The sequence below is a fragment of the Hydra vulgaris genome, chromosome 01 (genome assembly GCF_038396675.1).
Source record: "Hydra vulgaris chromosome 01, alternate assembly HydraT2T_AEP".
Classification (NCBI taxonomy): domain Eukaryota; kingdom Metazoa; phylum Cnidaria; class Hydrozoa; order Anthoathecata; family Hydridae; genus Hydra; species Hydra vulgaris.
In genome coordinates, this window is record NC_088920.1 from 42,607,501 (window position 1) to 42,616,607 (window position 9,107).

Genomic DNA, 9,107 nt, shown 5'->3' on the forward strand with positions numbered 1-9,107 from the left:
TTTAAAATGATTCACCTAAAAAAATATATGTGGCTACCACACAAAGTGTATAAATAACATTGCTACACATTTAGACCATCCCATAAACCGAGCGTGGCTATCATTTAATGATACATTAGGTCGACATCAAATTTTTTTATCGGGAAAATAAGATATTTTGATCTTGAAAGCCGAAAGAAACAATGGAATACAAAGTTGGGCTTTAGATTTGTTTACTCAAGTTGTAATTGTTTAAATTTTGTGTTTCTTAAGGTACTCCTAGAAGTTACGATCATATCACAGAGCAAGCATGCCGCCTTGAGGTTAACGCCTTCTTCATTACCTCGCTTATTGGGCTTGAGCCGGCGTCAAACCTCAGACGTCTTAGTTCTGAGCCAGATCTTTAACCACTACGCCACGGTTGCACTGAAAAAGTTAAAAATATAAATAGTTTACTTGATATTTATTTCGTCACCCTAGAATTGGTTTGTTCAACAGACCAATTTACAAATTGTTGGTAAAACGCGGTTAAAATTAGGAGGTTATTACTGCTCTCGTATTTTATTTATAGCTAGTATAGATGTTTTAATGTACTATCTTTACTTTAAAATTATTGATAAATTGAAATATAAAGCTTGTTTACCTAAAATTAAGACGATACTAGCATATCTTATTTGGACATTGAACAAAACTGCACTGAGTACAAAATCTTTGATATTTTTGTCGGATATTGAACAAAATTTCAGGATAATGAACAAAGCAACACTAATCACAAATAATATATAATCTTGTTTTCTTTAACAATTTTACAAAATGAAATACCATAGAAAAAATAAACTCAAAAATAATTCTTTTAAGCAAACATATAGGTTATCACCAGTTTGAAGAACTATATTATATTTATAATATTATGTAATATTATAATTATAATACTATGGTTTCATAGAGTCTCATAAGCAGTCTTCTTTGTTTTTTGGTTTCGTTTTATGGGTTTTTTGGTTTTTAAAATCAGTTCATAATATTGTTTGTCAATTTCATGGGGTATAGACTTAAGCATTTTGGCTAAATCTCTTTTTTTATTTTCCAATAGTGAAAATTGCTCAGTTTTTAGGGCCATAACTTTTGGCAATGGCAGTAATTCAGTAGATTTTTATTTCCTTGTACTTTGTTTATATTCATTTCTAACACATTTAAAGTCTTCATTGAAAGATGTTCTAAAATTGACTTTTAAAATTGTACTTTTATTGTACACAAATTGTTTTATTTTCGTGTAAGGAATTTTAGAAAATAGAGAGGTTGCAGCTTTTTGATAGTCCCGATAATCTGTGGTAATCATCTGCAGGATTTTGAAATTACTTGATTTTGTAGGCTTGTTTTTTAATACTCTTTTCAGGCCGATTGGTATATTTCTAAATTTTTAGTGTAACGTTCTATATCACTGTGTCTAAGCTCTGAAAATTTTTGCTTTATAATTTTAATCTTGCCGCTGTCTTCTAACTTTAAAAAATTAAGTCATGCTAAACAAATTATTGAACTTTTGTTTTGTGGAATGCAACTGTCCAACCACATAATGATTTTACTAATATAAGGGATACCTTTTACTATATTTTTTAATATTTTCACAACTAGCAATATCATTGCCAGATCTCCCGCTTAAGTATTCGGATCATATGCTGTTTTATACCCTTTTGTTAATATTACAATGACCTGTTAAATTGTAAACATAAAATTTACTAAAATAATAAAAGCTTGATACAGTACATTTTGGCAGATTAAAAACTACAGCTATACCGTTAATTTCTGTCGGCCCTTCGTTCTTTCCTCAAATCCTTCTATTTTTCTTTGGACGTGCAGTTCTTGCTGATACTTTCTTTCCTCTGATAGTTTTCAAGGATTTTATACTCTTCGCATTCATCCCATCTATCTTTCTTAGGTTTAAAAAATGATAAATTAAACTCCTCATTGAAGACTTTTCTGTATATGTTTGCTTTTACAGAATTTTCATCTGTAACCTTGTACAGATCATATATTTTTGTTAAAGTTAAACTACTATCTAAATATTGCTTATTGATTTTGGCACGGCAGTATTGTGATTCATCAACAGGAAAACAATTTAATGTGATTTTTTACCATTTCTAGTTTTTCATTTAATGTTTGTTTTTTGACATTTTGACCTTTGAGTGGTGATCTTGGTACAGAAGTTGTTGGATTTTGAATTTTTTCACGCAAGTAATATATACGCTGTTGACTGATGCTCAGTGTGCCACAAAGAAATTCTTTACAAACTTGCCAACGTGTATTGTTGAGTTCTAAATAATACTTGTACACATGTGATTTTCTGCTCTTTTCTTTGTATGTTCGCTTCCGAAACGGTTTACCCCTAATGGTGTACTTACTATAAAAGTGTAGCTTTTCTCATCCGACAATTTACAAAATTGTTTCATTATTTGATTTCTTTCTTCATTGGAAAAATAATCACTGCAGTTATGACTGCATTTCGGTTTACAGCCTCCTTTAACTTTTTTTTCAAGATGTAGCTGTCCTTTAATATTAACATGCTCAACTCCCCTCGCACTTTTTGTTTTCCTTATATTTTTTGCCAATTTTCTGGGGTCCATTTTCTTTTTTTAGTTAATGTTCCTTTACTTTCCGTTGTTGAAATTAAAGATTTAGATTTATTTAAACTATCTTCATTCTTCTCTGTAGATGTTTTATTACATTGTTTCACATGTTCAATGTTGTAAATATCCTCTGTCATACTCATGGTTTCAGTTTCATTTATAATATTATCATTATTTTCAATTACTAAAGATTTATCCAATATAAGTGTTGACTAACTGACAACAACTTTTAATCAAACAATTTTTCATGCAACCTCACCGGACTGTGATTGGCTTAGCTGGATATTAAATAGAGCAGAACTTACGACCATTTGGAAGTTAAACCACAATTACACACACATTAAAATAACGTTTTGGTTTGTTGAATATCCGGATTTTGAACAAAATCTAATAAATTGATGTTTTCTTTTTTGGATTTTGAACAATAAAGACCTGAATATTTTGATAAGAAATGCAGATATTGTATATTTTATAGATGTTAAACAAGCTTAAAGGGTCATTCATAAATAATGTAAGTGTTTTTTCTCAACTTTTCGACTACCCCTCCCCCCTTTGTCAAACTGTCAATTTTCGGCCAACCCCCCGTTATATATGATGTCAGTTTTTGTGTACTCCCCCCCTAAAAAACAATAAAAATGCTTAAAAACCATTGATTTTTTTTCTGACTAAATTATATATTTATATAATAGTAGATCTCATCAAATTATATTATATAATAGTAGATATCTTATTAAATAATCAACTAAGCAAATAGTATTAAATATCATTAATATAATCTTCCCATGGGTTGTTGAAGTGATCATCGATTGAAACAATAGGTAGTGAATGCTCTCCGCGCTCTAAAAGGATATTGTATTCTTGAGGTACAATTAAATTCGTTGCTTCAACTTCATTTTCATCTAACTATTCAACAGTTTCCGAACTCTTCTGCAAGGTGATGACTGCCAAAAATTCTGTCTGACGCTTGGCAGCAATACGAACAGGTTGGACCCTTTTGATTAGAGGGAGTATTATAGCAGAAGAATGGATAGAAGCGTGCTTTTTCAACATAGCTTGAGAGGCAAAGTAGATATTGCACTTTTTACAGATTCTATTAGCTAGGCTAGACTGAATTAATGGACAAAACGCATCATACGGCAAAATTTGAAATCCTTTGGCAGTACGAGGAAGAATACTTTCAATGTTTGATGCGATGAGCATAAAGACGGATGATGGAAACAATTCTTTTGCTCCTTTTGAGAAATCTACTGGTTTGAGCCAGGGACAGGTGGCGGAAGAAATCTTGCTCTAATTAGAGTAATTAAAGTAAGAGCTACTAATAGTCCGACAGCAAGAACGATTTTCACATTTCACAATTTTAGTAAAATATTGACTTGTACGAAGATGATCGGCAATCTAACGTTGATCTTGTAATAAAAGGCTCCTTGACTCTAGCTCTGATTTGTCTCGATCAATATACTCTGCAATAGTTGGATAACCGTCAATTTGTAGATCAGACCAAATATTAGTCAAAGCGTGTCCAGCAAAACCAAAGATCTGTTTTTCTAAATTTTCAACTATTGTCCTGACTGATTTAAAAAAATATGTTGGTTATTATAGATTAAAAATTATATTAATACTTTTACAAATTAACTTTTGTCAATGTAATTACCTTGAGAATCAAGATGAGTTCCGTAATGTTCGTGCAGAAGAATCACCCCAGATAACTCTTTACTTAGAGGTGCCATTCGTCGCTCAGCTCTGTTGAATGCACTGCGGCCTGGAGCGTTCGTCATAATGAAAAGAGCGTCAAGGTTGTTCTTCAAAAAATGGTGAATCCCGATTTCAATTACTTTCTGGTATCTGGGATTTTCGTCGGGTCCTCCATCGACGCTAAACACAACGATAGGCTTAACCATATTATTTTGAGGATCTCTGGTAATAGAGTCGAATTCTTTGATATCCAAGACCCGCTGAAAGTCTAATTCATGAGCGAAGGCGGTCGAGGATGTATGTTTTCCTAATCAAACAGCAATGTTGGTAGGACCAGAATAAGTAACAGCATCTGTTTTTCATAGACTATCTTTTTTGATCGTAATTCCAGCGTATACAGATAGTATAAGCTTGTGTTTAGCAGCCACGACTGGGTCGTGGTCCGGGAGAGTTACCCGGTACTCCAAATGCATCAACAACGGCGCCTGTTTTTTGACTGCTGTGACTCCAATTGGCACTCTAGCCTTGTTGTCTTAATGAAACACGTTTCATCTGGCCCTAAAATAGAACAAAATTCTTCCACATATTTTATAGTTGAATTGCAAAAGAGTCCGTCAACATGTTTTAAATGAGATTCATTCTGAGGACTGATCAATCTAACAGGGACTGTTTTGACGTGCCTTTTGCCAATTAATGTTCCGTAAATTCTCGGAAGTAGGGGAGTATAGAGGGCGCTCTTGCTGATTGCAAATCCAATTTTGTTCATCTCGGATGTCAACTGTTCGAGAGTTTTAATGCTTTAAATAATAAAGAAATATATTTAGATATAATTAACTTTTTTACAGAAAACGGGATTTATTTCGTAAATTATATTCAAATCAAATCTTGAAATTAGTTGTTAACATTCCAAGGATATTTACAATAGTGCAAGTACTAATTAAGAGTAAAATTCTAACAAATACAATATTAACAAACATAGCTAAGCTATCATTACCCAAAGAACCTCTGACCGACGTCTTTTATCAACGGACGAACCATGGAGAGCAATATCCATAATCGCCTTCAAAAGAAGAGGTTGATCTACTTCTAACGGTCGACCAGGTTTTTTTCTGATTTTAAGTTTTTCTTTGACTTCTAGATGCTCCAAGCAGATTTCCTCCATTCTAGCTTTTTTCAATTCTCTAGTTTTCTTCTGTTGAGCTTGATCATACTTTTTTTGGCCAGTTCTTTACATAGATGAGCTAGTTTCTTCTTTTTCTTTTTCAAATCATCTTTTTCAGTTTAGCAATGAATCCACTTCTCTTTCTAGTCTTCAGTCCAGCAACTTCACAATTTAAAGCTGCAATCTCAGAATTGAGTCGATCTTGAGCCACTGTTCTTGCATTTTTTTGATTTTTCGTGGTCAACAAATTCAAAGTTAATGCACTTTGTTGATCATCAATAACAGGTCGCTCATTGGTGAGCTCAACAAACTGTGAGGAATTCTTGTCAAATTCAAGTGGAGTATACGTGGGGGCAGACTGTTTTGGAGTATTGGCGCAAAATGATAATTGCTTGCTCTTGAACTTCATTGCCTTTTCATTAAATAAATTGATTAAATACATTACTCTTGGTTCAAGATCCTTATGCACCAGTTTCTCTTCTTTTAAAGAACTCCATATACTATGGACTTCTTTCTTGATATTAGCCTTTTTTTAATCGGGATGAACATTTCCATACGAGACCATCAATAAGTTAAGTAATGCGGTTTATCCATATTTTAATATTGATTTATTAATATTGTTTACATCACAATCAGAATAATGATTTTGCTCATCGTTAGCGCAAGCTTTTTAAAAGAGTTTCTTTAACCCGCTAGGGAGAAATTAGAGTTTCGAATTTTCAATAGACTTTATGTGTTTGCATTGCATCACGTTTTACAATCAACTAGAGAGCAATTAGAGTTTCGTATTTGAAATAACGACAATTTAATTTCAAAAAATGACAAATTTATGAGTTTACTTTGAGCCACATTTTATAATCCGCTTGGGAGCGAATAACGATTGTAAATTTTATATACAAAGAGTTAATATTTCTAACATAATTCGCAGTCAAATGGTAATATATTAATAAAACGATAGTAATTTTTATTTTACGTTAGTTGTTGTTATTTATTTAATGTCTCTGGGAAACTTATTATATTAATTTACAATATTATATTATAAATAATTTAATGAAATATAATATCAAGTTCTCCGCATTTAATATTAATTTCCCCACAAACAAAACATGATTTCTATACCATTTAGTTTATTTGGCCTCAACACCCCCTCCCCATTGTCAATTAGTGTCAAACTTTCTAGCACTCCCTCCCCCCCTATATTTACTGACATCATTTATGGATGACCCCTTATCTTATAATGAAATTCTGTAACAGTAACTCATTTTAAGTAAAAAGTGGGTATTAAACAAACCAATTCTAGGGTGACGATTTTTAATTTTTAAAACTAGATAACTTCAGTTAAACACTTAACCGAAAATTTCCACAGTTTGATCATAATAGTTAATAGATTTATTTGCGCCATAGATATATAATAATGATAATGGGAAATGATTGTTTTGTGCTAAAACGCTAATTTTTAGTGCTATCTTTACATTTAATTTTTTTCTCAATGCAATGGCCACAAATAAGAGATGTAAAATAAGATGGTAGTTTAGAACCAGCATGAATATTTTGGTTACAACTGTCATAAATTTTTTTTTAGTAGTCATGTCATAAAATTTTACACAAAAATGTATTCAAAATTGAAACAAATTTATTTAAAGTTTTGTGTTTCATTTTTATACTATTTATATTGTTGTTTAAAAAAAAAATTATAAAAATTGTATTTTTAATTCAAATTTTTTTTTGTTTATAGGTGAACCACCTATAAACAAAAAAAAAAGAAACTAATGTTTATATTCAACTTTATAACTTATTTTATTAAATATTAGTAAAATTGTTAAAAAAAAGTTTAAATCATTTTTTAAATCAGGTGATGTTGCTAGCTATAGACGAACCTCTATTTTTAGATGTTCTTAAAAAGTTTTAGAGTGTGTTATACGCAATAGACCTTATTCGTTTTTAAATCTTAGTATTGTTCTTTTCAATAGACAACTTGGGTTTTAATCTGCGTATTCAACCGATCATGCCATCATTAATTTGGTTAATGAAGTTTTCTAAATTCTTGCACTTGGACTTTGCTGTTTATCAGATCGATGGCATTTTGCTCAAAGAAGTTTATAATTTTTTTTTTCTTTTACAATTTCATAAGATAAATAATGCAATATATAAAATAAGATAGTAATGCAATATATAAAATATACAACATAACATTGTATAACGTAGTATAGCATAACAAACATTATAATGAATAATAAATAACAATATTTCTTATTATGAAACTTAGCAATGTTTGTTTAAATATATAAATATGTTAACGCAAAGGAAACTCGTAAAATACTAGGGAGCCTTATCATAATGAACTTCTTTGGAGATTTTTGGAGAGAAACCTGTGCCTGTTACCCCCTATTTATTCTTCTTACCTCCATCCCTCCCCATGACATTTAAAGAAATTCCATCGATGATTTAAATGTTCAGTAAATTTAATCAAATGATCATATTTTTTATACTTTATACTTACAGTTAAATTTCTTAATATAATTTTAATTCTCTGTAACTTTGTAAAATACAACAATTTCCTTGTCATTTAGTAATTTTAGTAACTTCATACTCTATTCTAATAAAAGGTTCAAGTATCTACCAAATAAATAATTCTTTAAAGATAATCTTAAATAAAATTAAAAATAAATTAGTAAACTCTAAAACTTTCAAAACGTGTATTTTAGGTTGTGTGATGACTTAGATGTACGTAGTTATAATAAAAGTCACTTGAAAGCATTTAACTTACTGCTTCTAAGGCTATGCTCACTCGAGTTGTATTGTTGATTCTGAAATTATTAATAGTCTAAAACATTAAATATTTTAAATAATTATGAATGTTGTATAATTGAGGGGAAATCAGGGGTATGTGCCTCTGTTTTTACTCTTTGAGCTCTGTAGCCCTAACGACAAATTTTTTGTAAATATTAAAGCGCTGTTTTAAAGAGTATGAATTTAGGTAACATTTTTAACTTGCATTCATTATGAAAAACATTTTTTGGGGGCTCTTCTGAGGCCTCAAATTGGCTAACTTACCCCAACCCGGGGTAAGTTAGAGTATGTATAGGTATATGTATGTATATATATATATATATATATATATATATATATATATATATATATATATATTGATGCAAACTATAAAAATGTTTATTAATGTACTATTAAATATTACTTTTAGCTGGTACCAAATAGTAGCTTTTTATCTGTGAAAAAAAAAAAAAAAAATTTTTTTTGTAAAAATGTATTTTTTTAATATTGTTAGAAATTAAAAATAAAAAAGATTGATTTTATAAAAATATTTTTTTTCTTCCCATAATAAATACTATGAGCTAACATACCCCGTAAGAATTTTGCCAACTTACCCCAAAAGCCTTTATTTCAATTAACAGTCTAAATATCTTGGAAAACGCAGTAAGCCAATTGTGACTGGAAGTTTTACAATATTTTTTTTTTTCATACAACTAACCATTTTCTTAGTAAAGTAAAAAGGAAGTGATGTTCCAAAAGTTACGTTTTTGTCCAAAAATCACATAAATCCTAATATCTTCCACGCGCGAATCCTAACAGTAGTATAGTGAATGATGAAATGGTCAATTAAGAAGGCTCTGTGTAATTTTTGTCACTTTCTGATG